We start from the raw sequence: 27,092 nt of genomic DNA on the forward strand, positions 1-27,092 counted from the left end.
AGTGCAGATTGTAATAAACTCTTTAGTAAAAGCAAAATCATTAAAATCTCTAGAATTGTAATTGATAAAATTATTAATGCTTAATAAATTATTTTTTTTAAATCCAATTAAAATGTGGGCAAAGGGCATGAACAGAGAATTCACGTAGATCACACTCCAGTGGCTGATGAACACATGAGGAAATGTTCATGATCACTAGTCTCCAGGAGATGCAATTCAAAACAATGGTTAAATATCACCTTATGCTCACAATGATATACCAATTTAAAAACCAACAACTAAAACAACAAAAACAAACAAACGTAGAACAACCAATGCTGGAGAGATTGTGGACCAGTTGAAACTTTTCTAAACTGATGATGGCATTGTAAAAAACTTGTACAACTATTGTGGAATGTTATGTAGTACTTCCTGAAACAAGTAGCAATAGAAATAGCATATGACAGAGTAATACCTGTGCTGGCCCTTGATTCCCCAAAGTAAGAGACATATAGGGATGCTCTCCTACATTCTTTTCAGCAGAGCTCACAATAGCAAGAAGCTGGAAACAGCCCAAAAACCCATCAATGGAAGAAGGAATAAAGAATCTGTGATACATACACACAAGGGAATACTATGAATCCGTAAAAAGCAGTGATGAGTCCTCAAAGAACATTACAGCATGGATGCACCTGGAAACACTTCTGCTGACTAAAATTAGTGCCTGCCACATGCCAGTGTCCTCTAATCACTCCAAATCAACAGAGTAATTAGTGACTCTTTCTTGGAATTCCGATCCAGATGATTGGACTGGAACTGTCTTGAAGAAGACAATTACATTTCCAATGGTGGTTAAAAGAGTTGGGGAAAATTGCCATTGAGAAAAATGCTTAGTATTACTTATATCAACCCCAGAAGAAGAATACACTTGGTATTATGTCCCTAAAGGGTCAATTTTGATCTAGTTTGTATCTAACCCACGGTGACTCAGGTAATGTGCTTTAGACAACAAGGAGTTTAAACTTTATTCTTTTTAGATACACAGCATCCTTCATAGACCACATCAGAAGAACTCAAGTTGAAAGCCACACTAAGTGAACTGAATTTATATTCACTCACCTGTAGAAGATTTAAGGAACTGAATTTCTTTCTTGAACTTAAAGCTAACATACTCTAATGGGAGAAGTGGCAGATGATTTCTAGGGAAACATTAGGGATTTTTTGATCTGTGGATTTTGGTTTGGACCAGACCTCCTACTTAAAGTGTTCTCAGCTAAGGGACATGGGTCTACCATATCTTAATTATTTTTATGCTCTCTTTGCTTTTTTATGACATGTGTTAATCTAATAGGCATTGTTCTTCCTTTGTAAATGACTGTTACTGAAAATTTTGTTTTAGCTCCAAACATCATTGTTTGTGTAATTAGTATGTAGTCGCTTAAGTTTTAAATTTGTACAAATAAGCAATTCATGTATTGTAGTCTAAAAAGATGCCCTACACACATATAAATTCCTTCTCTAAACAAAGTTCTAAATTCTATACAATTCACTAAATTAGTGAGAGTATCAATATAATTACTTTATGCCCCATGGGGATGATTTATAATGTACTACAATAATATGGTGATGATGTCTCTAAGGTGAACCAGAGTGATATATAAATCACAAATCCATGAATATATTGGAGCTTACACATAATCGTAGCCCTAAGCTAAGAACCAACAGTTCTTATGACATGACCCTACGAGGGAATCGCCCTCATGAAGGGTTATTGAAGATATGGGTGCAATAACAATGTGTTGTGCAGCTAGCAAAAAGAATAGCTAAGTGAACAGTCAGCTAAGTCCACGTGAAAGAAGCACACCACCTCTGGGATCCACGGATTATAAAAAGTGAAATAAAATAAGGAAGAGGAGGAAACAGTAATAGAACTTAGCTCCTAAGCATTCAATTTTCAGAACACTGTGAATGATTGTGGAAGTCCAAAACTAGTTTGGCAGCTCCCGATGTGGAATAGATCTCCAGTAAATTCTCTCTGACCATAATATAGGAATGTAAACAGCCTTAAAAACAGACAAAAATCATTGTAAAATAGGTTTTGACAGATGTAGTTTAGCTAAAATGTAACACCTTAGCACTTGATCTCTTCCATTTTAATTTGTTCCAGTTTTCAAGATATTTTCTTTTCAATTGAGGTTTGTATCAGTTTTATTTGTTCACAGATGTTGGGTATGTTTTCTTTTTGCTTTGTAAGTTTTTCTGTAGAAGAAATCCAGGGTAGGTAAATCAATAGACATCATAATTGAATAAATAATTTCCTGGGGTTTGAAAGGAGAGTTTGGGGAGAGTAGGAAGTCAAAAACAATGAGTGTTGAAGAAGAAAATGGTTTGTGTGCGTGTGTGTGATGATGGTGCACAAATATTCTTAATAGAATCAAACTATTGAATTGTAGTAAGTGTGAATTATATCTCAATAAATTAAAAATTATCAAATAATATAATAGTATTTTTAATTAAGAAGCTTGAGCTTGTCGGTCACATATGAAAATAGCAGTTTTCCTTGATGGTTCATTCTTGCTTCTGTGAGTTTAATTATAAAACGTGATTGGACCATTTGAGTATTTTGTGTGTTCTCAGATATTTAGTCTTACTAGTATTGCTTCAGAGCCTTATTATGTGATTCCATATTGATAGATTCTTTCATTGCTTTTACTTGATGATATGAAGTGCAATAGATTTAAAAATAAAGACTAACAGTAGTTTCCTTTTGTTATTGTATCTTTGTTTTTCTTCTCATGACCGTTGGAGTTTATATGGGGAAGTAATTTGTAATGTACTAGCTGCCAAAGCAATCAACTAGATTGTCTTCATAAAACTTTATCTTCTTGTAAATTAACTTTTCATTTGTTCATCAATACCAGTTAAAATATTACTGATGAATGGAGTCAGATGCTAAGATTTAAATGTGTATGGAAAGTGATTCAATTACTCCTCACTTTCAGTAATCAGAATTTTGTCATCTGTCTACTGCAGATTGCTGAAAAGCCATTCTGAAACCTTAACACCACATTCTCCTTCATACAATTGAGATTCCATGATGATTTTCTCTGCATACAGATGGTGATTGGATCCAACAGAGGCACACACCTCTTCTGTTTTTAAAGGAACAATATTTCCTTGTTCGGTTCTCACAACCCCCTCTTGATTCATGTACCAATTTGGTATAATGTCTTTACATAGTCAATGAAACACACATAAGCATCTTTCTGGTATTCTCTGCTTTCAGTTAGGATCCATCTGACACCAGCAAGGTTATCCTTGTTCTATGCCATCTTCTCATCTAGCCTGAACCACCGGCAACTCCCTACTAATGTCCTCCTGCAATCTTTGTTAAATGTTCTTCAGCAAAATTTTACTTTCATAAGATAGCAATAGTATTGTTCTATAATCTGAGAATTCTGTTGCATTGCCTTCCTTGGGGATGGGTTCAAATAAGGACCTTTTCCAGTCAATTGGCCAAGTAACTGCCTTCCACATTTTTGAATATGTGAGTGATTTCTTCCTGTGCTTTATAAGGTTGTAGAAACATTTCAATAGGTATTCCATCAATTCCTAAAGCCTTGCTATAGCTTATGCTTTCAATTGAGCTTTAGTTTCTTCCTTCAGTACTATTTGTTCTTGTTCAGACTGAAGACATGAGTAGGATTCATCAGTTTCTATATTACTATCTTCACTGGATGCTGCATAAATTTTCATAATAGTTTAGTGACTTGATTTCCTTGTATTTAAATAGGCATTAACTTATCACAGATTACACTACACTTTAAGGTAGATATTCATGTTTCCCTTTTGACAAGGAGTATAATGCCATACTCCTTGACTTTTTCATTCCAGGCCAGCGGTTCTCAACCTGAGTCGTGACCCCTTTGAGGGTGGAACTCTTTCACAGAGGTCACCTGCTTCATAACAGTAGCAAAATTATGAAGTAGCAACAAAGACAATTTTATGCTTGGGGGTTACCACAATATGAGGGACTGTACTAAAGGGCCACTCCATTTGGAACATTGAGAACCACTATTCTAGGCCTAGTAAGCCATATGAATGACTTTCTGATTTACAACGGCCAACAACAGGCAATTTCAGCTCACGTGTGGTCACTCAAGCCTAAGTTATCAATCTTTATGTGTTTCATTTTGACAACTTCCAATTTTCCTGGATTCATCCTGAGTATATTCCAAGTTCTGCATATTAATTGATGTGTACAGCTGTTTCTTCTCGTGTTGAGTTTTCCCTCATCAGCACATGAAGGTTTCAAAGGCTATACTCCTGCCAGCAGCCTCCATCCTCTTCATTAAGGTAGACTCTACTTTGGTAAGGCGACTCTTCCTCCGTTATACTTTGAGGGCCTTCTGATCAGAGGTCTCATCTTCTGGCACTATCTTTGACAATGATCTGATTCTGCTTATGAGATTTTCAATAACCAATAATGTTTCAGTGCTGCTCAGAGGTTTTTCAGGGGCTAATACCCCAGAAGTGGACAGCCTATTCCTTCTTCATAGTGCTTTCTTAGTCTGGAAGTTTTCCTGAAACGTGTCCATTGTGGGTGACCTTCTGGGTGTTTGAAATACCAGTAATATAACCAACAGCAGCAAATTAGCCACCAGACTACAACCAACTGACAGACAAGTGGTGACTTACTGTACTGCATATTATTTACCTACATGCAATTGTAAACAACAAGTTTTTCAGATACATCTAATTTTGCTTTCTTTCTTTTGGAAGAGCATACTCTACACACCTCCTGAAACCCCCAAAGGGGAATCTTTATACAGAGCAGGTAACAGAAGAAGATGCCAGGTTCTTTGCTGCTTTAAGTTCAATTAACAGCTATGATACATATTCTAGCTATTTCTAGAAGTAAGTGTTTGCATCTCAATTTTCAAATAAATTATAGTTTCTATACATTTCAACTGCATTAAAAAGGCATAGTTGATAACACATAAGACTACTTTTAAAAAATACCATTTTTTGTTTTTGTGTATCATACGTCTGTTAGGCAAACACTGCTCTGCTTTATGGACTCTTCACATATGCCTGTTATAATATGCACACAGCTTTTATTATGTTATGTGTGAATTTCATAAAACCAGCACTAATAGTTGAAATCGTAGGCACTGTATTTTCGTCTGTATAAGAGCTAGGAGTTCTTCCAGGAGATATGGTATTTCTCCACTTGGAAGATATTTTTATTTTATTAAGTTTGCTAAGCTACGGTTCTCTTGTATGGTCCACAGATCAGTGTTTTGTTTTTCTGTAATATCTCAGTAGTTGTAGATATTATTTCACTAAGTGTGCTGCCAAGTACGAAGAAAAAAATGTAAGAAAAGTAAAGTGTCCCGTGACCTTTTTTCTTCTCTTGAATAAATGTGAAGATTGCAAACGTAGCCAGTCTCATTTTCACAAAGCTTACGAATTAAAATCCCCTCTTTTATTATTTTGCCGGAGTTTATGTTCTGTAGCTTATATGTCCTCACTGTGGTATCATTGCCTCATCAAGTAATAACTGCTTTTAATATAGATAAAGAATAAAATTGTTGCAAAAAGTTCACAAAAACTGATTTGATTTTGTGAAGGTTTTCTTTGTTAGACGTAGCTCATCTATTAAAAGTAAGATAAAAGAATGTAAGGATTTTCTTGACCCTCCCTCATGCCAGAGATTTTATAAATATAACAGTTTAAACAAAGGATCAGTCAACTGGTGAGTATTCTATTCTGCCCTTTCATTTGTCCCATTAATATAGGTAAACCTAGAGACTTATTGATATCCCTAATGGTCATTTTCATGTATGGTGAAGTTTGACCAGAGGTTTGGTTGCATTTTTTAACATTTAGTGAAGGTATTAATTGGTTTGATAGATAATTAAACCAAATAAACTGTTATCCAAAGTTAAATATATTACATCACTTTACTTCATGTATCATCAAGCTGGGTCACAAACAAGCAAACATACAAACAATAAACAAAGCAAACAGACTCACTACCATTGGTCCATAAAGATTTATATCAACCCTCTAAGACAGGGTAGCACTGCCCTTGTGTGTTTCTGAGACTGTAATTCTTCACAAGAGCAGAGTCCCATCATCTTCCTGTGGAGTGCCTGGTGGTTTCAAACTGTTGACCTTTTGGTTAACAGCCTGATGTGTAACCACTAAACCACCAGGGATCCTTTCAAGTAAACAGTTATATTTGAAAAAATTATATAATTTACCAATGTTGGTAAAACATCATTTTCTGTCTATTCTTATTCAGATCAAGTTTTACTGATGAATACTACTGCACTCCCCTCTGCCTTCTTGCTGGTCCAATGTCTGACTCATTATCTTCTGACAGACTATCACCTTCCAACTGACTACTATGTAGTCCAAAGTCACTCAGGAAATCAAAGTATTTGCACATAATTTATTTAAAAATTCTTCATTGCCATGACTCATCATTTTTGAAATATTTGCCATACTAAAATGTGGGCAGACGTCAGAAATATTGCAAGCTACATCTCTGTGAATACCAATTGACCATTTCAGACAGAAGAGGTATGCAGAGCAAAAGTAAATGTGAAGATGTCTGAAATAAGTGACCGGTGTTGAAGTGACTCAGTCTATGGTGTACACTTGCATTTCTTAGACTCTTAGCCTAAACAAAGATAACTAACAATACAGTAAGTGCAGACTGTTTTCAGTCTTAAAAATTGCATGAACTAACGTTAAGTGTAAACATGAGCTAACTTGTAACCAGCCAGCAATGTTGGGACATGAAAACAGAAATACATTTTGACAGATTTTAATAGATGATTCTGCAGTCTACACAGTTACCACTCAAACTAGACAGCAGCACTAAAACCCTTTCTGAGACTTCCCTAAAAGACAATTTGTAAAGACATTATCTTAATGATTTGAGTTTCAGTAATACTAAAACTTTTCTATGGTAAAGTTCTTATAAAAGTGTTTAATAGTGCTTCAGGGAAAACCATCAGTACAAACATGTAAATAAAAAAGTAAATGAATAACATGTTTAAAGTGTTTTATGTAGTAAAGGAAAGCCATATAAGATAAAGACACTATAGAGAAAGTAAATGAGGAAGAAAAAGATATGTGGAATTCTGTGATAATGTGATAACAATTTAAATAATTATGTCCAAAAATATTTCAGGTGAGTTTGAAACATGAGGTTTTATGAAAATATTAGTGAATTAATGTAGTTAAAAAACCCCTTCCTAAACACCACATTTATTTTGTTCAATTACATGTGTTTTAAATATTAATTCTAACAGGAAATTTCATGGTTAACTTCAGTAAATGAAAGAAATAGAAAGCTATTGCCAAATACAGTATTGATGAAATTAATGATTCATTTGATCACTTTTAGTTAAATAGCTTTCAAATGAAACTCATTGATAGAGATTAATGAAAACTAGCTAGATAGATACAAACACGTACATGAAGCAAAAAACCCTCAATTTTATGTGTGTATGTATTTATGTATCTATATACATAAACACATACATAAGTATTCTAAAATATATTTTATAATAAATGAGTTACTATACTATGATATTGTTTTTATAAAACTAATACTATTCAATGACAATATTTGTCTAAGAATAAGATTTATATATTAATATCTACAGTTACCCCTTTCTTATACATGTATGTCTCAGTAAATTCAGCACTGGTTGAGGAAATGAGCAGTTTTCTGAAGTTAAAGTGAAGAACTATTTTCCAACATTGCACTCCTTTCCTTTTCTTAGGTATTATCCCCATGGAATCATTCCTGAAAGTGAGATATAATAAAGTTTATGATAGAAGAATTGGAAATATGTTTACCTTTTCTCAATCTGCTTATCCAGAAGTGCATCTAGGTTTTCTTTTGCAAGTGAATGTTGTAATCCCCTAACAATTCATTCTGTTGAATTTTAAATATATGCTTCTCTACTGCTTCTGTTACAGAGTTTGTGTTACTGAGCAATATGTGTCTCACATTCCCAAAGGAACACTGTGCAGAGTTTGGGATATTCTTTTGAGTTCCAAAATATTTTCATGGGGTAGGTGGATGCAAATTATAATACGAATGGCAACAATTCCCATCACCTGTAAGGGCAGTGTTTATCATTTGCTAAGTTTGATATGCTTGAGAATGCGTCTTCCACAAGATATGTTAACATTCTTTCTTCCAATGCCTTATGTAACAATCGTCCTTTAGCTTTACAAAACAAAGACCCAGACCTACATTATCTTTATTGTCAAGTGCTTCACTTTGAGATATAAAAGTCTCCAGAACAGCAAGCAAAGGGAAATTCAAAATAGTAACGTCTCTGAAAACTGTTTTACTCAGGACTTTATCTTGCCCACATACCTACACACACTCATACACAACTCATGCAGCATTTTATTAGGATGGAGTAGAGAGAGTAGAAATAAAATTTCTGCCAATCTTACAATCCATGGGTTAAAATGAATTACTGAAGGAGTACATGGATGTCAGATCAACTGTTTTCTGATGTTTTTACTTCTTCCATTCTCAATCTTTGGACAAGTGCAGCCATTAGTCCTAAATAAAAGATAATAAGGATTTAAACATAAGCAATCAAAACATTAATAGAATTTATTTTCCATCCAGTGACATATAATGATAATATTGTATTTATGGAAATTTTCCAAGTAGAGGAGTGCAATTTGTAAAATAGTGATGGAGACACTTTTTATAAAAGTTTGCCCACTCATAGAATGCCTGGTGGGGTTTGAACAAGGGCAATGTAGCTGAAAGGAATTACTGAAAGCCAAATGAAAGTTGAACATAATTGGTAGGACAGGAAGACAATAAAAAAGAAATAGAGGAAATAACTAGCAGGCAAACTATATTTATAGAGGTATAAATATAAGCATGTATATATGTAAATATATTAATATATAACAATAAGGATACAGTTCTATGTACATATATTTGTATGTTAAGTATGAAGGTAGTAGATGGACATTGGGCCTCTGTTCAAGTCCTCCCTCAACACTAGAACACTTTGTTCTAATTACCTGGCATTTTGTGATGCTCACCTACCTGACATGATCCCTGAAGTCAAAATGGATGTGTAAACAAATGTGGTGAAGAAAGCTATGGTGCCCATTTTAAAGTTAAAAATGTGACCATCTATCAGGGAAGCAACAAGACCCACATGGAAAAAGCCTGTGTGATTCTGAGGTATCTATAGGACAGGTGTCAGGCATCAGAAGACCCCAAAGAGTAATACCAATGCCAATGAGTGGGGTTGGAAGGGAGACCCAAAGCCCATCTGTAGACAAGTGGACATCCCCTCACAGAAGGGTCATAAGGAAGGAATGAGTTAGCCAGAGTGCAGTATAGCACCGATGAAACACAGTACAGTTCCTCTAGTTCTTTAATGCTTCCCCCCCCTCTGTCTTGATCCCAGTTCTACCTTACAACCCCTGCCAGACCAGAGCATGTACACTGGTACAGATAAGAGCCCTTGACACATAGCATTCAAGAGGGATTAAACCCCCCAGGAACAGTAATGGAAGTAGCGATACCAACGGGGTAATTGATTGCAAGAATCGACCTATAACATCACCCCCTCCACCCACAGGGGGACAAACAACAAAAACATGGATGAATGGAGGCTAAGAACAGTGTAAGAATGGAAACAATAATTTATCAAGGGTTCACGAGGGTTGGGGAGGCAGGGAAAATACAGGAGCTGATACCAAGGGCTCAAGTAGAAAGAAAATGTTTTGAGAATGATGATGGCAACATATGTACAAATGCGCTTGATACAATTGATGTATGGATTGTTGTCAGAGCTGTGAGAGCCCCCTATAAAATTTTATATATATATATATAACAAAATGAAACAAACCCACACACGCTATAATCTCACGATTATTGATAATAAATATTTTGGCACTTTTAGTGTATTGTTTCTCAAATATGTAGTAATGCATTATTCATTTAAATATATCTATAATACATATAATATACATATAAATCTATGTAGTAAATATCTGGATATTGCTTTAAATAATAATTTTCCTTTGTACCAGCCTTCAAGTAGTCATTTTGGCCCACATCAAAATGACAGAAAAATAAAAGCTGGATATGTAGATAAATTTTATGATTAGGTGCCATTGAGTTGGTTTCAATCATAGTGCTTTTCCTTTCAACAGTTTTCTTGGCATATAATTCGTATATCATACAATTTAATGGTTCAATCAAATGAAGACATGCTATACACTAATAACCACAATCTATTTTAGAACATTGTCTTCATTCATGTAGTAATTGTTATTACTTCCTCATCTCTCCTCACCTTCCCCTGTCTTACCCGCAAGGAATTCAGATAGGCAAATCTGTAAAGACAGTGACTGGACCCTAGAGAATTTACATACCATAGGAGGAAACACTACCCAGTCTTGTGCCATCCTCACCATAGTTCCTGTGCCAGCCCATGGTCTTAGCCACTGTGCCCATCCATCTCCTTGAGAGTCTTCATCTTTTTCACTTACCCTCTATTGTCTGTACCAGGCACACTGACCTTTTCCAGCAGCTGGATTTCTCCTGACAACATGTCCAAATTATGTAAGACAAAGTCTTACCTCTACAAAGTGTTTGGCTATATTTCTTCCAAGACAGATTTCTTAGTTCTTTTGGCAGTCCATGGTATTTTCAATATTCTTCACCAACACTATATTCTGTGTTCCTTATTCAGTGTTCAACATTCGCATGCATATAAGGCAATTGAAAATGCCATGGCTTGGGTCAGGTCACAGCATTCTTGCTTTCTACTTCCTTAAAGAGATCTTATGCAGGTTTACTCAGGTAAATGTGTGCTCAGATCTCTTGGCCTTTCCTTCCATGAGCATTGATGATGGATTCAAGCAAGACAAAATCTTTGACAACTTCATTCTTTTTCCCCTGTTTATCATGATGTTACCTATTGGCTTACCTGAGAGAATCTTTCTCTTCTTTACCCTGAGTAAACAATTCATATTAAAGGCTGCAACACTTGACCTTCATTAGCAAGTTCTTCATGTTCTCATCACTTTCAACAAACAAGGTTGTGTCAACTGCATACACCACATTCTTAATAAACCCTCAAGCTAGTCTGATGCCTCATTCTGCATATAATCCAGATTCTCTGATTATTTTTTCTCAACATGAAGATTGAATAAGTGTAGGAAAAAAGACTAAAACCCAAGAACACACATTTCTTTATTTGTAAATCATGTACATAATTTTGTAAAACAAGCATATACTTGTACTGTTCCCAAATTTTCCACATGAACACAATTAATGTCTGGGGATCCTGTTCTTCTCACGGATATCCATAGATTGTTTTGATATACAGTCAAATACCTTGACATTATTGATAAAGCACAGGTAAATATCTTTCTGTTATTCTCTGCCTTCAGCCAAGATATTGCTGACATCAGCAATGGTATGTCCTTCTATGAATCGGTCCTGAGCCTCTGGCAGATCCCTGTCAATGTACTGCTGCAGCTGTTGTTGGATGTTATTCAGCAAGCTTTTACTTGCAGGTCATATTAATGATATTGTTCTATAACTTTCACATTCTATTGAGTCACTTTTCATTGGAATGAGTATGCATGCAGCCAGTGGGCCAGGCTACTGCCTTTCTAATTTCTTGACATAGGCCAGTAAATGCTTCCAGTACTTTATCAATTTGTGGAACATTTCAATTTACAGTCAATTCATGCAGCCTTATATTTTCCCCCAGGGACTAGTCTTTTCTGAAAACATTTCCAAAATAAATGAGACAAAATTTCACCTGCCTATGAGGCAATTGAAAATACTATGGCTTGGGTCATATGTACCTCCATCCTCACAGTGATAATCTTCATCTTAAACATTTTAAAAAGGTTTTATGCAACAGATCGGCCCACTGAAAAACATCATTTCTTTCTTTGCAAAAAAATATTTTATTATAACTTAATGGGGGATTGAATTTCAAATCATTAGCTTTGTATTGAATAGTTTAAAATAATAAAGAACGCTTCCAAAAGTTTACTCTTCATTAGCTCCTGGCGTTCCCTTTTCCTTTGCTTCACCCATGTCATCACATGTCATCACATGTTATCCATCTGTTTATTGTTTGCTCTTCCCTTCCATGCCCTGCTCCACTTGGCAAATTCTAAAGTCTGTTCCCTTCTATGTGAACTTCTTCATTTTGATTTTTCTTTTCCCTCAAATAGCAGTCGTCTCCTGTCATTTTTGCCCTTTTGTGAGTGGCTATTCACTGAGTCCATCCATTCCATGAGGTGCTTCCTGGTTGCATCATTATTTTTTTGAGCAATGCATGGTATTCCTTGTGTGTATGTGCCTATGTGTCTTTAACCATTTTTCTACTGATGGGTATTTAGGTTGTTTCCATCATCTTGCTATTGTGAACAGTGCTGTAATGAACATTGGTATACATATGTCTGTGTTATGATTCATATTTCTTTAGAATATATGCTCAGCAGAAGGATTGCTAGTGGAATAGGGTTTCTATTTCTAGTTGTTTAAAGTAACTCCAAGTTTTTTTTCAAAGTAGTTGTACATATTTACAGAACCATAATTGTATTATGTGGAGGAATAATTCTACTCCCTCCAATGCATCTCCAACATTTGTTAGTCTTTTTAATCAGATATATGTCATGGATATTATGAAAAGCTTTTTCTGCATCAATTAATATGATCACAGTGCTCTTATATTTTGTTTTATGTAGTTGATTACTTCTATTGTTTTTCTAATGTGGAAGCATCCTTGTGTGTTTGGTATGAATTTCACTTGATCGCCGGTGAATTATTTTTAAATAAATTGTTGGATTTCATTGGCCAGAATGTTATACAGAATTATTACATGCATATTCATGAGGGATATTGATCTGTAACTTTCTATCTCATTTGTTTATTATTAGAGTTACATTTGCTACATTATATATGCTATGGGGAATTTGCTGTCCTTTTATATATTCTAGAATAATTTGTGTAGAATTCATGTGAACTCTCCTCTGAATGCTTGGCAGTATTCCTCTGATAACACCATCTTGCCATGGAAAATTTTTGGTGGAATTACAGAACAAAACAAAAAATTATTCTGTGTTAATTGGGGTAGACAGTGTTTTCCTGGGTGTGACCATTTGCATAAGGCTTTCAAATGTCTTGGAGTCTAGTCTTGTTCGGTGACATGGTCATGTTCGTTTGGCTCTGCTGTGGTATGACTCCTATTGTTGCTTATCCTTGATATTTGTGTCTTAACCTTCTTATCCTTTTTAATATTGCCAATAGCTTTTTAATATTGTCAATATTTTTAATCCTTTTAAAGAAACAATTTCATGGTATTTTTGTTTATCTTTGTTTTGTTCTCTTTTTTTTTGCTTTTTGTGCTTTGTTATTTGTGCTTTGATCTTTATTGTTTCTTTTCTCCTTGTGACTTAGGGTTTTATTTTTGGTCTTTGCATTAGGCCAGGTTGACTAGAGAAGCAAATCTAAGACAATCATATATGCATAAGACAGTTTTATATCAAGAAGTAATTATATATCAGTAAACAGCCCAGCCCATTCCAACTCAAGTCCATCAGTCCAATATTTGTCCATAACCCTCTTCAGACTCACACTGCCACACGTCTTTACGCAGAATGCAGAAAGGAAACAGGACAGGGTACGTGCAAAGTCGGGTGGAGCCTAGGTTGGTGGAAACATGGCAAGGTTCTAGTACCTGTCAAGAAAGTCAAGGCAGAGAGAGGTTCCTGGACTGCCTTATATGAAGGTCAAGCCCACAAGGAGGCACCATCAGGCTGTGACCTGAAGGACACTTTGGATACTACCCCTACACTTTTATATATCTTCAAGTGAACATAAAATTATGTAACTATCACTGTTGTGTTCTTAAAAAAATAATCCTCAAGCCCACTGTCATTATATTGATTCTGACTGTGTGTTAGTCTGGGTACTTTAGAGAAATAAATCCACAGAAACTCGTGTAGAAGAGCAAATTTTATATAAAGGTTAAGTGCACATCAGAAAACAACCCAACCCGGTGCTGCCCAAGCCCACAAGTCCAACATTTATCAATATGTCCAACACCAATCCACAATGTCCTCCTCCATCTCACACAACAGATGCAATGAGGCTGACTGCAGGAGGAAAGCTAAGTCAGTGAATGTGTAAGTATCTCAGCACTAGCAGGAGTCTCCACATGGCTGCTCCAGCACCCAGGTTTGTATCAGGGTAGGCCCATGTGGCTTTTCCTCAGGGATGTCTTGCAGGAAGTGAGCCTTGCCAGCTGAAGCAGGGGACTGGCTAAAGCAGCTGCACCCTGGTCTGACCATCAGAGAGCAAGAGACACGAGAACTAGAAAGGCCAGGCTCACTGAGTCATTGATCTCTCTACCCTTCAATTAACCCCACATGCGTTTATTGGCCAGGTTGGCACAATAAACTAACTACCTCAGACTCCTAGGGACTCTTTGGACAGAGTAAAACTGCCCCTGTAGGTTTACAAGAATATAATTCTTTACAGGAGTAGAAAACCTCATCCTTTACTCATTGGTGGCAGGTGGTTTCAAACAGCTGCCTTTGTGATTAGCAGTCCAGCGCAGAACCAACTTTCCCCCCAGCATTCTTGTCCTAGTTGTTGAAAATGAGTGACTAAGGGGATTGTTTTGGCACACGCTACTTTTTTATATGTGCATTTGTTACTATTAATTGCATATTAATTACTAATAATTGCCTGTTTTTTGTGTGTCTCTAAGGTTTTGGTATGTTTTTCTTTTGTTTCATTTGTTCCAAGGAATTTTTTAATTATTTATGTTATCAATTATTCAGTAGTTTTAATCAATGTTTGGCTCCTATTCCATATTTGATTTTTCACCCTATTATTGATTTTAATTTTTATGGCATTGTGGTCTGAAATATGGATTGTGAAATTCCAATGTTTTAAAATGTATTAAGACTTGCTTTGTGTCCTAACATATTCTAGAGAATACTCAGGTATACTAAAACAGAATGTGCACTGTCATGTTTTGTGGTGGAGTGATCTATATTTGTTTAATAAATCAAGTTCATAGTTATGTTATTTAGGTCTTTTATGTCTGCATTGTTTTTATTTCCTAATGATCTGTCCTTTCTTAGTGTAGTGAAATCTCTCAGTGTTATTATTATATTGCTGTGTTAGACAGGGTTCTCTAGAGAGACAAAACCAGATTTCTAATAATTATATATATATATATATATTTATAAAGATAGATAGATATAAAATACAAGAAATGAAGTGTTACATTATATACAGATAGATATATAATACAAGAAATGAACAGTTAAATTATAAAGCAGTACAAATGGCTCAGTGCAACTCGCTCCTATGAGAGAGTTGTGAGACACTGGCAGTCCTTCAAGTCTTGAAGGCTGCCAGGTAATCCTCTGTAGAGAGAATCCAGGCTATCCTGGCACAGGCAGCAAACAGTAAGACAGATCACCAACTGTCAGCGAGGTCACCAACCGTCAGTCCCCAGCTCAAGAGATCTAAATTCCAATTGTATGGCAAAGGAGGTCTTAAAGGGACCTCAAATCACAGCAACATAATTCACAGGTTAGGTTTCCACAGGTTAGGTTTCACAGGTAGTGTAGCTTGCAAATTGAGGCACAGAACAAGCAAGGCAGCCACACACTGGTCTGATGATCACAGAGTGAGAGACAAGAAAGTCGAGACCCTCTGAGCCGTTTATCTCTCCACCCTTCAATTAATCCCACATGTGTTTATTGGCCAGGCTGGCACAATAAGCTAACTACCTCAATTGCTTATTTCTCTCTTCAGTTTCATAGAAGTTTGATCAACTTATTTTGAGAGTCTTTCTTGTATATGTTTATTATGATATTTCTTCTTGTGCATTGTCCTTTATCATTATGTAGTCACCTTTATTTTCTCTCAGAATTTCTTTTGCCTTGAAATTTCTCTTATTGGTGATTGATATTGCTATTACTGCTTTTTGTTTTGCCTTTTTGGCAGGGTGGGGATGATGGTTGTCATTATCTTGATTTTTTTTCTTACCCTTTGATGTTTCATCTGCTTTTGTATTTGTGTGTAAGGTGTTCTTGTAGACAGTATATTCATAGATATTCTTTTGTTGCCTAGTCTACTATTATTTGCCTTTTGTTTGGTGTGTTTAATCCATTGACATTGAATATCATTACTGACATGTACATGTTTTTTGATATTTGATATCAAATATCAATATTATTTGATATTTTTGTGGTATTATTGTTTCTTTGTTCTTCTTATTCTGAGCTGATTTGAATTTTATACTGTTTTATGTGCATGGATTTCTGAGTGGCGTTGTCTTGTATTTTAATCTCAGGTTTGCCTGCTGTTGGGTTCAGTACCTGTCTAGAGCACTCCCCCCAGTGTTTCTTTCATTGATACCTTTTATTACAAGGTCTTTTGATTTCTCCTTGCTTGAAAATAAGATCATTGCTTGGCATGTTTTGTTTCTCCTACTTTGAGGCTTAAAAATGTTATTTCATTGTCTTCTTGTTTGCATGGTTTCTGTGAAGAAATCAGAGGTTTTGCTTACTAGTTTTACTTAATAAACAACTGAGCTGGTTTCCCAGCTGTTCTTGGGGTTCTCGCCTTGTACTTGACCTTGGAAAGTTTGACCCCATTCCCACCACGCTTTTCTTTCATGTCCCGCATGGATATTTTATTCCCTTGAATGCTGCAGGGTAATTTCTCCCCAAGGTTTCCTTTACTCTGTTTTCATGTAAGTTTGTTGTTGTTTCTTCCTGTTTTGAATCCCAATGAGATGTAGGAGGTTTTTACAGCAGTCCTCACAATCCTTAGACTTTTTGCAGGCTCATTTGCTCTTTTTTTTTTAATTGTTCCTTTCATACATTAGAATTGAGAAATTTGCCCTCACTCTCTCTGGTTCAGCTCCTCATTGTTTCCATTGCATTACTCTGCTCTTTTAATTCTGTTATCTTATTATTCATCTTTTGGATTTTTTATTGGTCTTTTTGTTGTTAGATTTGTAGATTTTCTGAGGAGAGGACCAAACAGATTAGGGCTTCTCAGCATCTCATATAAAGGGGCCACCCTCTCTACAAGGAGATGTTTATAGGCTGTGTCTTGATTGAACTGTTAGATTCCATCCATATCTTCCCACAAGTGTAAGTTGCACACACCCTAAATATCACTAGGGGTAGGGTGGTAGGGGAATCTCATTATCATCCAAAAAAATTAACCAAGTGTAGAGTGTGTCCTTTAAACAACAAGATGCTTTTGCATTAAACTTCCTTGAACCAGTGACAGAAAGCTGAGACAGCAAAGAAATGGTAGAGCAGTGGTCATAGCAGAGCATGAGACAGATTATGGGGCTTTCTAACTTATGGAGTAATTAAAATTGAGAGCCTTTGGATGGGAGAATGTCTTGTGAGTGTTTTGAGAAACCATAGAGCTTGAGCTGAGTCCCTTTGAAGTGAGCCTTATGGCAGAGTTGGATTCTTTGGCTTTTAAGAGCCACATTGTATAACGCATTGCTAGGAAACCTTGAACACTTCTGTTTTTGACTTGTAATCTGCTTACTTCTCTAATTGTGAGTATGGGCTGTGAATTCCGTGGTGTTATTGAAATGAATTACTGAGCATACTTGAGAAGTGGAGCGTGCTGCGGGAGGAATGTTTGTTGTCATAATTGGTACCGAAGATTGGAATGTAGAGGTACAGTTTACCTCTGTCTCACAGGAATCAACACAGGATGATGAGTGTTATTCCACTTTCCCCTTGTGAAGTCAAAGCAAGTAAGACATTGACTTCATACCACTCTACTTTTACACAATTTTCCCATTTCGTTGGACTCCAAAATAACACAGGTTATATTTCGAGTGTATATGCATGAAAAAATACCCTGAATATTTCATTTAAATTAAAAATATAGTTTAAAGCACATTTTAAACTAAAGATTGTGATATAATCTTTTATCACCACAATACCAAGCATTTTCATGGACACCTCTTATTTCAAGCTAATTTTTATGCATTTACCTCATTAGCTTTGCTATCGCCCAACAAGTCAAAGAGTAGTTTGTTATAGTTTGAATGTGGGATAATTCTCAGATCTGAAAGTATTTATGCACATATTTGTTGTTTTATACAAAATTTAAATGGCAATAAAGAAAAGGAAAATGATTTCACTTATTTCATTTAAGTCTATCTCAATATCAATATACCAATGAGCACAAAGATGACACAGGGCCAGGCAACCTTATGTTGTTATACATAAACTCTCATGACTTGGGAGTTACTCAATGGCAAATAAAATGAACCACATGCCAACTACAAAATTTCATAAACATATATGTAAATAAATGCATATTTAAGCATATTGACCATGCAGAGTTTAAAAAGTAAAATTTTAAAAAGACATTTTCTTTTAATATAAGCTTTTAAATTTTAAGTGGATGTACAAAATAAGTCTCCCCAAAATTAATGTTTTCAGCCCTTTAGAATTTCAGAAATTTTAATTTTCTAAATAAGAACATTTTTATTATTATGAATTTTGGGTATTATATAAATACTATTGATTTTTAAAGGTTTAAGTTAGGGGGAAGAAAATTAATCAATGAAACATGGTTACTGCTTTGGAGTCCAAGAAAAAGAAATATCTAAAACTAACCCAAATTAATAGCTAAATTAGATTGTTCACATGAACCAAACCTGTTTTTTCACTTATGAAAATAATTTTAAATATCTGAATAGTGCCAGACAGATTGATATAGTGAAACTATCACATGTATGTTTTTTTGAGAACACATTCTCTTTCCTAAGGGAAAATAGCATCCTCTGAGAATAACATTCTGAACAGAAATTTCATTCTTGATTATCTACAAAAGCTACAAAAACACTTACGTGACTATTCAACCATCAGAAAGGCAGAATTTTAGAAAAGTCCATTCCTGAAATGTTCTTTTTTTCTTGATGTGCTTATTGGCAATGTTATTGTAGCTGTTAGACTATCTTAAAAGCATAAAAGCAGTTGGCTAGATGTTCTCAAGATGATAGCAGTAGCCTGCAGCTTACATAAACAGTATAGGGTCCATGGACATAGTCGCAATAAACCAGAACATTGAAAACACAGTTTATATAAAAGTTAATACACTCAGCCCGGAAGATACTTTTAAACATTTGCTAAAATTACTTTACAAGCAGGCATGTTCACTATAAAATCATCGTAATGGAGAAATAAAACCCAGGGTACAGAAAGGAGCCAGAGAGAGAGAAGGAGAGAAACTCTCCTAAATAGTTATATTCAAATAGTCAAATCACCACTAAGATTATCTTGATACAGTTTACTGATTTTCTTTACATGAAGATTTCGGTTATATCTTTACATTTAAATAAGTATCTTGTTAGATGTTAATATTCTTTCTCAAGATTAAATGTCTTAATAATGTCTACAGCAATATCTGACACATTCACCTTCCAGGTATGTGATGTAGTGCAGTGTGTTCTAGAACACTTTCTTTTCAGTAACATCTTTTCAATTTGCAACATCTACAAACTTTGTTGTAAGTATTTATTAGGAGTTAATATGGCACTTATAACTGAGAAGTCAAAGGGAAAAATTATAATATTGGTAGAAGAAAATTTGTCAATATTGATTTATTGATAGCATGATCCATCACTATATAAACAGCATGACTTATGCTGGAAACAAAACAAAACCTCTACTTCACTGAATTCCACATAAGTACAAGGTAACAGTTGATTGATATTGGAAGGCAAAGAAGAAACCTGGATAATAGACATTGTTCTAGTTCTAGATGAGATTTTCTATTGATGAGAAGAACAGAAAATCTGCGCACAGTCAGGATTTTATAATGACAAAAAGAAGAACGACTCTGTTACTAGAGGAAAGTTGAACCAGTCCTTCAATGAAATGTACTTCCAAAAATGTTGATTGTAATAGGGCAATGGCAAGAAACTGAAGAAAGCGTCATATAAGGCCTACCTAAGATTAAGGCTAGAATTAGAGAATTGGGAAACATCCTTTATTCATAAAAATGTATTCAGTATAACACCAATGAAACACACAATTTTCCGTGGGTCTTTGGCGCTTCCTCCCCACTCCCCACCCCTTTAACGACCTCAATTCTACCTTACAAATTGGATTAGACCAGAGCATGCACCCTGCTACAGATGATCTTATTAGATTTTTTATGACATTTGTTAAAGTCTGCAATCCTCTAGGTCACTGGTGTGGTTCTCTGCCTCCTGCGGTCAATTGGCGAAGTCCGTGAGTCTACTACTGTTTTTGTTATATCGTCCCTAAGCTATTGCATTTCCTTTTGGTGTATGGACATTATCTCCTCTAAAATTTCATCCTTTTTCTGCATTGTTTCCCACATATGCTGTATGACTCCAAGCGGCATTCTGAACATTTCTTTCTGTGACAGATCAATGTCTGCTTTTTCTATGCATATTATTAAGTTCAGGACATCTTCTCCCATTGCCTTTTGTTTCTCTTTTTTTTTTGAGGTCATTGGGGTTGATTGCTGTTGTGTTGCATTGTTTTATAGGAACCTGGTGCCATTTTCCAGGGAGTCGAAGAGCACTGGCTCTCCCTTGGAGACTCTAGGAATGCTTCCTCAAACTTCCTGCAGCTCATTTCACTATGAAATTATCCTACCTTTACTCATGTGGCTTCACTTTTTCCCTAGTCAACCATTATTCTGTTATGTAGGGCAAGTTGTGTGGTCCTCTCAGGGGATGGCGGTTGGGTTCTTGTGAACCCCAGAAGATAGTGCTGTATTGGGTGATCTCACACGAAGCCATGATGGTGTGGCTCACAGCAGCTTGGGGCACTGCACAGAGCATGCAGGGCTGAACACTGCAACGGGAGCACCACAGAAGGCTGGTCGGTTGCCTGCTTTGGTGTAGAGCACTGCAAATGGTGGGTGGAATTATCCAGATCAGGTTGATGACTGCGGAGGTTGGGCAGAAGTTCCGACAGCAGTGTGGAATATTGGCAAGTGTTGGATGAGCCACATTAGGCCGTGTGAGGCATTACTGCAGGGGGCAGAAAGTTGCCTCAGTCACCTGGGACCACAGAGGGTGTATAGCAACATTCTGAGCCCTGCAGGCAGGATTTCTCCCAAATAAGGTGGCAGGATTTCCCCAGCCTTCTGCTAAACACTGCAAAGGGCAGGAGGGTGGAATTTCCCTTGGAAGAAGGTGGACAGGGTTTCCCCCAGAATAAGTTGGTCAGGATATCCCCTGGTGGAGGCTGGGTGGGCTTTCCCCAGCCTCAGTTACACTAAAGAGGGTGGGGCTCTCACAGCTGGGTGGAGGGCTAGTGTAAATGCCCTAGGCTGAGGGTAGTGGTCTGGAAGTGTGATAGACAAGGGAAGAGAAAAAGAAAAAAGAAAAAAGAAAAAAGAATGAAAACACACACACACACACCAAAACTGAACCTGCTGAGACTGTGGGGAAATAGCGAGACAAGAAGGAAACAAATGTAACAATATAGCTATGCCCTGATCCCCGGCAGTGTGGAAAGAGGGATTTAATCCCTTCCCTGAAGTGGTGGCAAGCTGTAGCTATGTGGAGATAAAGCCCCTGCACCAGCTTCATATGATCCCAGCTCTACCCAAGACAGTGGGAGCTAAGGTCAAACCCTAGCCAAACTCCACTGTGGTAAATCCAAAGCCCCCAGCTCCTTAAAACCTAATGGATCAGTGCCTACTTATCTTTATGATGCTCCTCCTGCGACCCAGCAGTGTGAAATTCTCTTCTTAGTAACTCTCCTGCTCTGATTTCTGTGGAGTCTCTCCAGTGTGTGTTACTCAGTCACCATCTTCCAGGAATCCTTGAACAGCTTTTGAAAAAATGATTTACCATATTCATTATCAATTGATTGCTTGATTGCTACTTCAGTAAGCATTGATACTGAATCCAAGTAAAATAGTCTACTTGTTAAATTAACTAACATTAATATTTTCTATGTTTATCATAAGACCTAGTGGACCAGTTGTGAACATTTTTATTTCATTTAAATTGGGGTATAACCCACACTAAGGACAACAGAATTGGATTTAATTTAGTAAGTGAATCAAATCCTATTTGTTTTCAGCAAGATTTTGTTATCTCTGCATCACAAATTGTGAATCATTCTTCCTACAAATCTGATGTGTGTCTTTCATATAGTCCATGTGTCAAATTATTTATTTACTGTATACCTTTCCTGATGCCTACCACTCGTGTTGTGTTTTAATGATTAAGTGTTCTTTTCAATTTTATCATAGATTGCTATTCATAAAACATATATAGTAGAATGACTTTGCATAGTCAACAAAATAAAAGTGATTAAATTTCTTATGTTTTGTGTTTTTAGCTAAACTCTATCTGATATGAATGGTCTCATTCATGCAAAGTTCTCTTATCAATTTGGCTGGAAATACTAGAAACTCCTGGAAGTGCGCTGTTGCTACTGTTTTTGAACTATATTCAGCAATATTTTTGCATATGATATTAGTGATATTGCTTAACAATTTTTTACTTTTTACATTCTGCTGGTTCACTTTTTTTGGAATGTATACAAATATGTATTTCATTCATTTCTTGGTAGTTAAAGTGTTTCTTCCAGGTTAGCATCAGTTTTTTGCAACATTTCCATTATTTTTGGGTTGATTCTTAAGCCCTTGTTTATTTTGAAAATGCTTCATTGGCAGCTTAAACATCAATCATTCAGTTTTTGGTTATACGAATATCCTACCATTTTTGTTTCAGTGACTCAGTGTCTCTTCTTTTGATGCTCTAGAATAGTCTATTAGTTTACCCAGTTTAAAAACCAGAGCTAGTCGCTCAAGCTATTCTGATTTAAAGAAACCCTGTAGGACCTAGTGGAAGGAATTCATTGGGTTTCCAAGACTACAATTATTTATGGAAATAGAAAGCTTAGTCTTTCTTCTGCACAGTGGCTGGCGTTAGGACATCAAAAAGTAAGGACAAAACTTAATATTTTCAAGCTGCATAATCTGAAAAGAGAAAAAGCAAATCTTGAATTGAAATGTTGAAGGAAAATTAAGGAGTCCTGGTAAATTGGGCTGCTAACCAAAAATGCAGCACTTCAAAAACATACAGCGATCAGGAGAAAATGAGGCTTTCTATTCCCATAAAGATTTATCATTTCAGATACCCATAGGCACATTTCTACTCTGTCCCGGAGGTTCAAAATTGATTCAGTAGCACTAAGTTTGATTTGACTTGTTTTAATAGTCTTCAGCAGTAACTTACCTGGAATATGGTCAAATAAATGTCTGTTTCAAATTCCACATCTGATCTTATTTTTCTTTTCCTTTTTTTAGCTTTAAGCATTTTTATTTTGTCATTTTATTGGAAGGTCTTACAAATATGATAACAGTCCATAGTTCAATATACAATTGCTGCCACAGTCAGTTTCAAACATTTTCTTTCTTCTTGAACTCCTTGATGTCAGCTACTCTATATTCGCCCATCCCTAACCCACTTCCCCAGGAACATCTATTGATTGATTGAGTTAACCACATTTTACACCAGCCAATAGATCCATTTACGTACAATTCTGTTGTTCGCTCCTCTTGACTCAGGTTATACAGTCATCAATGCTATCAGCTGTTCAACTCTCCCCCACTCCCACCCACCTCTTCCCATACCCTTAGGGAACTGTTATTCATGTTACTGTTTCTGAAGGATTATCTATCTGGGCTTTCGTGTATCAAATAATCTTAATTATACAAGTCAACAAATACAAGTCTAACATGATTGATATGATAAAACAAATAAAAACCATAAAGTAAGGGGAGGTAATAATAAAGAACTAGAGGATAGTTATGTGCTTCATCTCTTCTATGTGGCCCAACTGAGAGGAACTGTCTAATTCACTGGCAGGTGGGTTTTGGGTCTTCACCATATCTCCACCCCTTCACATAGATTTGGTTGCTTGATTTTGAACTTCTGATACCTTTTCCCATGGCCACCTCTAGATTGCATAGAATGGTGTGAGGCTTTGTTGTTTCCCTACTAGATGGCCACTTGTTTAGTTATAAGCCCAAGACTATAACATCCCAGACACTGTATCTTTTAATAGTCGGGCAGCCTTAGCTTTCTTCACTACATTTGCTTATGCACCCATTTTGTCTTCAGGGATCGTGTCAGGAAGGTATCATACAATGTCACATTATTAGAATAAATTGTTATTGCACTGAAGTGAAATTTAAGTAAATATTGACCTTCTACATAATATGTTCCCATAGATGTAATCAAATGGTACTTTCAATATTTTTCACAAACACCACAGTTCATAAACATCAATTATTCAGTGGTATTTTAAAAATCATTTTATTGGGGATCGTACAAATCTTATCACAATTCATACATACATACATTGTGTCAAGCATTTGTACATTTGTTGCCATTATCATTCTCAAAATATTTGTTTTCTAATAGAGCCCTTGATATCAGCTCCTCATTTTCCCCTCCTCCCCATTCCCCTCCATCATGCACCCTTGATAATTTATAAATTATTATTTTTTTCATGTCTTACACTGTCCAATGTCACACTTCACCCACTTTTCTGTAGTCCATCCCCTAGGGAAGAGGTTATATGTAGACCCTTGTAATTGGTTCCCCCTTTCTACCCTACATTCCCTCCACCCTCCTTGTATTGCCATTCTCACCACTGGTCCTGAAGGGAGCATCTGCCCTGGATTCCCTGTGTTTCCAGTTCCTATCTGTACCAATGTACATGCACTGGTCTAGCCAGATTTGTACGGTAGAATTCAGATAATGAAGGGGATGGCCGGGAGGAAGCATTTAAGAACTAGAAGAAAGTTGTATGTTTCTTTGTTCACTTACATATAAGGTCATTGAAAATACCATGAATTAGGTCAAGCTTACTTTAATCTCCAAAATAACATTCTTGCACCTCAGCACTAGAAAGAATTCCTTTTCAGCATGAAATATATCATTTAATTTCTGGACTACTGCTTCCATTAGCATTGATATGGATCAAAAAAATGAAATCCTTGAAAACTTCAATATTTTCTCCCTTTATCATTATATTATCTGTTTGTTAACCTGTGCCAAAAAAACATTTTGCATTGAGTTGTAATTCTTGCTGAAGGATGTAGCCTTGATTCTTATCAATAAAAATGAGCCCCCCCTTTATTCATATCACCATTTAGATCAGTAGTCAGCGTATTTTGTTGAATGATACATGCTAACTCCAAAAAGTTATATATTGTATTATTGCATTTATATAAATTTTGAAATGTCAAAGCTACAGAAATGAAGAACAGGAAGAGAGCTGCCCAGCATCATGGGTGGGACTTAGAAGTGTACTGGTTGATAAAAGTACAGCTATTAACTAAGTACCCAAACAATTTTTACACCCAAACTTGGTACATGGTACACAGATACTTCTGCATTATTTCCTAAAGGTGTATTTGAGTCTGCAATGATGTCTAGTTTTTAAAGCTTCAGGAAAATAAAGTGCAGTGTTTTAAGGTGTTCTTTAAATCTAGGAGGGATAAAAGTAGAATTTACATGCTGAATTAGCAGTGCAGTATGATATAAAAGTCATTTCAATTGTTCATACTAGAAATGAAAAGTATAAAATGAAAGATTTAAGGCTGACATTTGCAAAAGCATCAAAACTACACAAATATTTGGTCAAACATAAAGCAAAATCCCTTGGAAGATTTTGTATAAAAAATATAAAATATTCCTATGACATGAAAGAAATCTTAAATACATTGTAACACATATAATAACCATGGATTACAAGATTCAGTGTTTTCCAAATACTATTTCCCCCATTAATCTGGAGATTCAATCCAATCTTTTGTTTTTTAAAAAAGAATAATTTTATCTAAAAATTTATAACATGATCTACAAATTTATTTAAGAAAATGAAAGCCCACTTTCATGTTGAAAAACATGGTAATTATAAATTAAACATACTTAGGTGAAATACTTATTATAAAATTACAGTAATCTAGATGATATGATACTACTGGTGAGAGGACAAATTAGTAAATAGATTAAAAATAGTAAATTCATAAATATACCCACAGATATTTAAACAAATTATTTTTGGTCATGTAACAAAGAAATAAGTGGAGAAAGAAAAAATAATCCATTCAAGAGATGGTCAATACAAGGTGGACAAAAATTTTAAAGAGAAAATTCAAAGGGTAAAAATAATTGAAAGGTAGAAAATATAAAGTGATAGAGAAAAACTTAAATCTCTACACCAGAAAATAACTGTAAATATATATAAGCCATATTGGTGCAGAAATGTGAAATGTGCAGAATTATTCAAAAAACAATATCTGACAAAATACAATGCAACAAAAATAACATAATGAACATAATATAATAAGTGCAAAGACGTTTTACAAATGACCTATACGTACAAGAAATAGCATCTAAGGACATTAGCTATTTAGAAAATACAATTTATAACTGAATGACTCATATACAGCCATTAGAATTACTCTAATATAGAATCATTGACTATATATAAGTGAAAATATAAAGTAACTAGAACTCTCTCAGCTGTATTTGGTGAAGTGTGAAATGGTGCAATTCATTGGAAAATGTTTGCTGTTTCTTTACAGGGTTAAGTGCACTTTCAAACTTATGACACAACAATTCCATTTCTGGTTATTTATTTATTAAAGAGAAATTAAAAAGTATATATCTATAAATATTCTTGCAGAAGACTTTCTAAATATTTATTATTATTAGCCCCAAACTGGAAACAATCAATAAAAGCATAATCAAGAAAATAACTAACCTAAATATGTTATATTTATACAATGGTACGCAATCCAAAAATAAAGAAATCGAAATGCTGACAGTCAGCCAATGTCGGTAAATTTTTAAAATGCAATGCTAAGAATCACAAGGCAACATAAAAAGCACATAATAAGTGGTTTCATATCATGCAAATTATAAGATGCAAACTCATTTTTTGTATCATTCATCTGTCAGATTGTCATAGTATATTGCCTT

The sequence above is a fragment of the Tenrec ecaudatus genome, chromosome 2, assembly GCF_050624435.1.
Source record: "Tenrec ecaudatus isolate mTenEca1 chromosome 2, mTenEca1.hap1, whole genome shotgun sequence".
Lineage (NCBI taxonomy): Eukaryota > Metazoa > Chordata > Mammalia > Afrosoricida > Tenrecidae > Tenrec > Tenrec ecaudatus.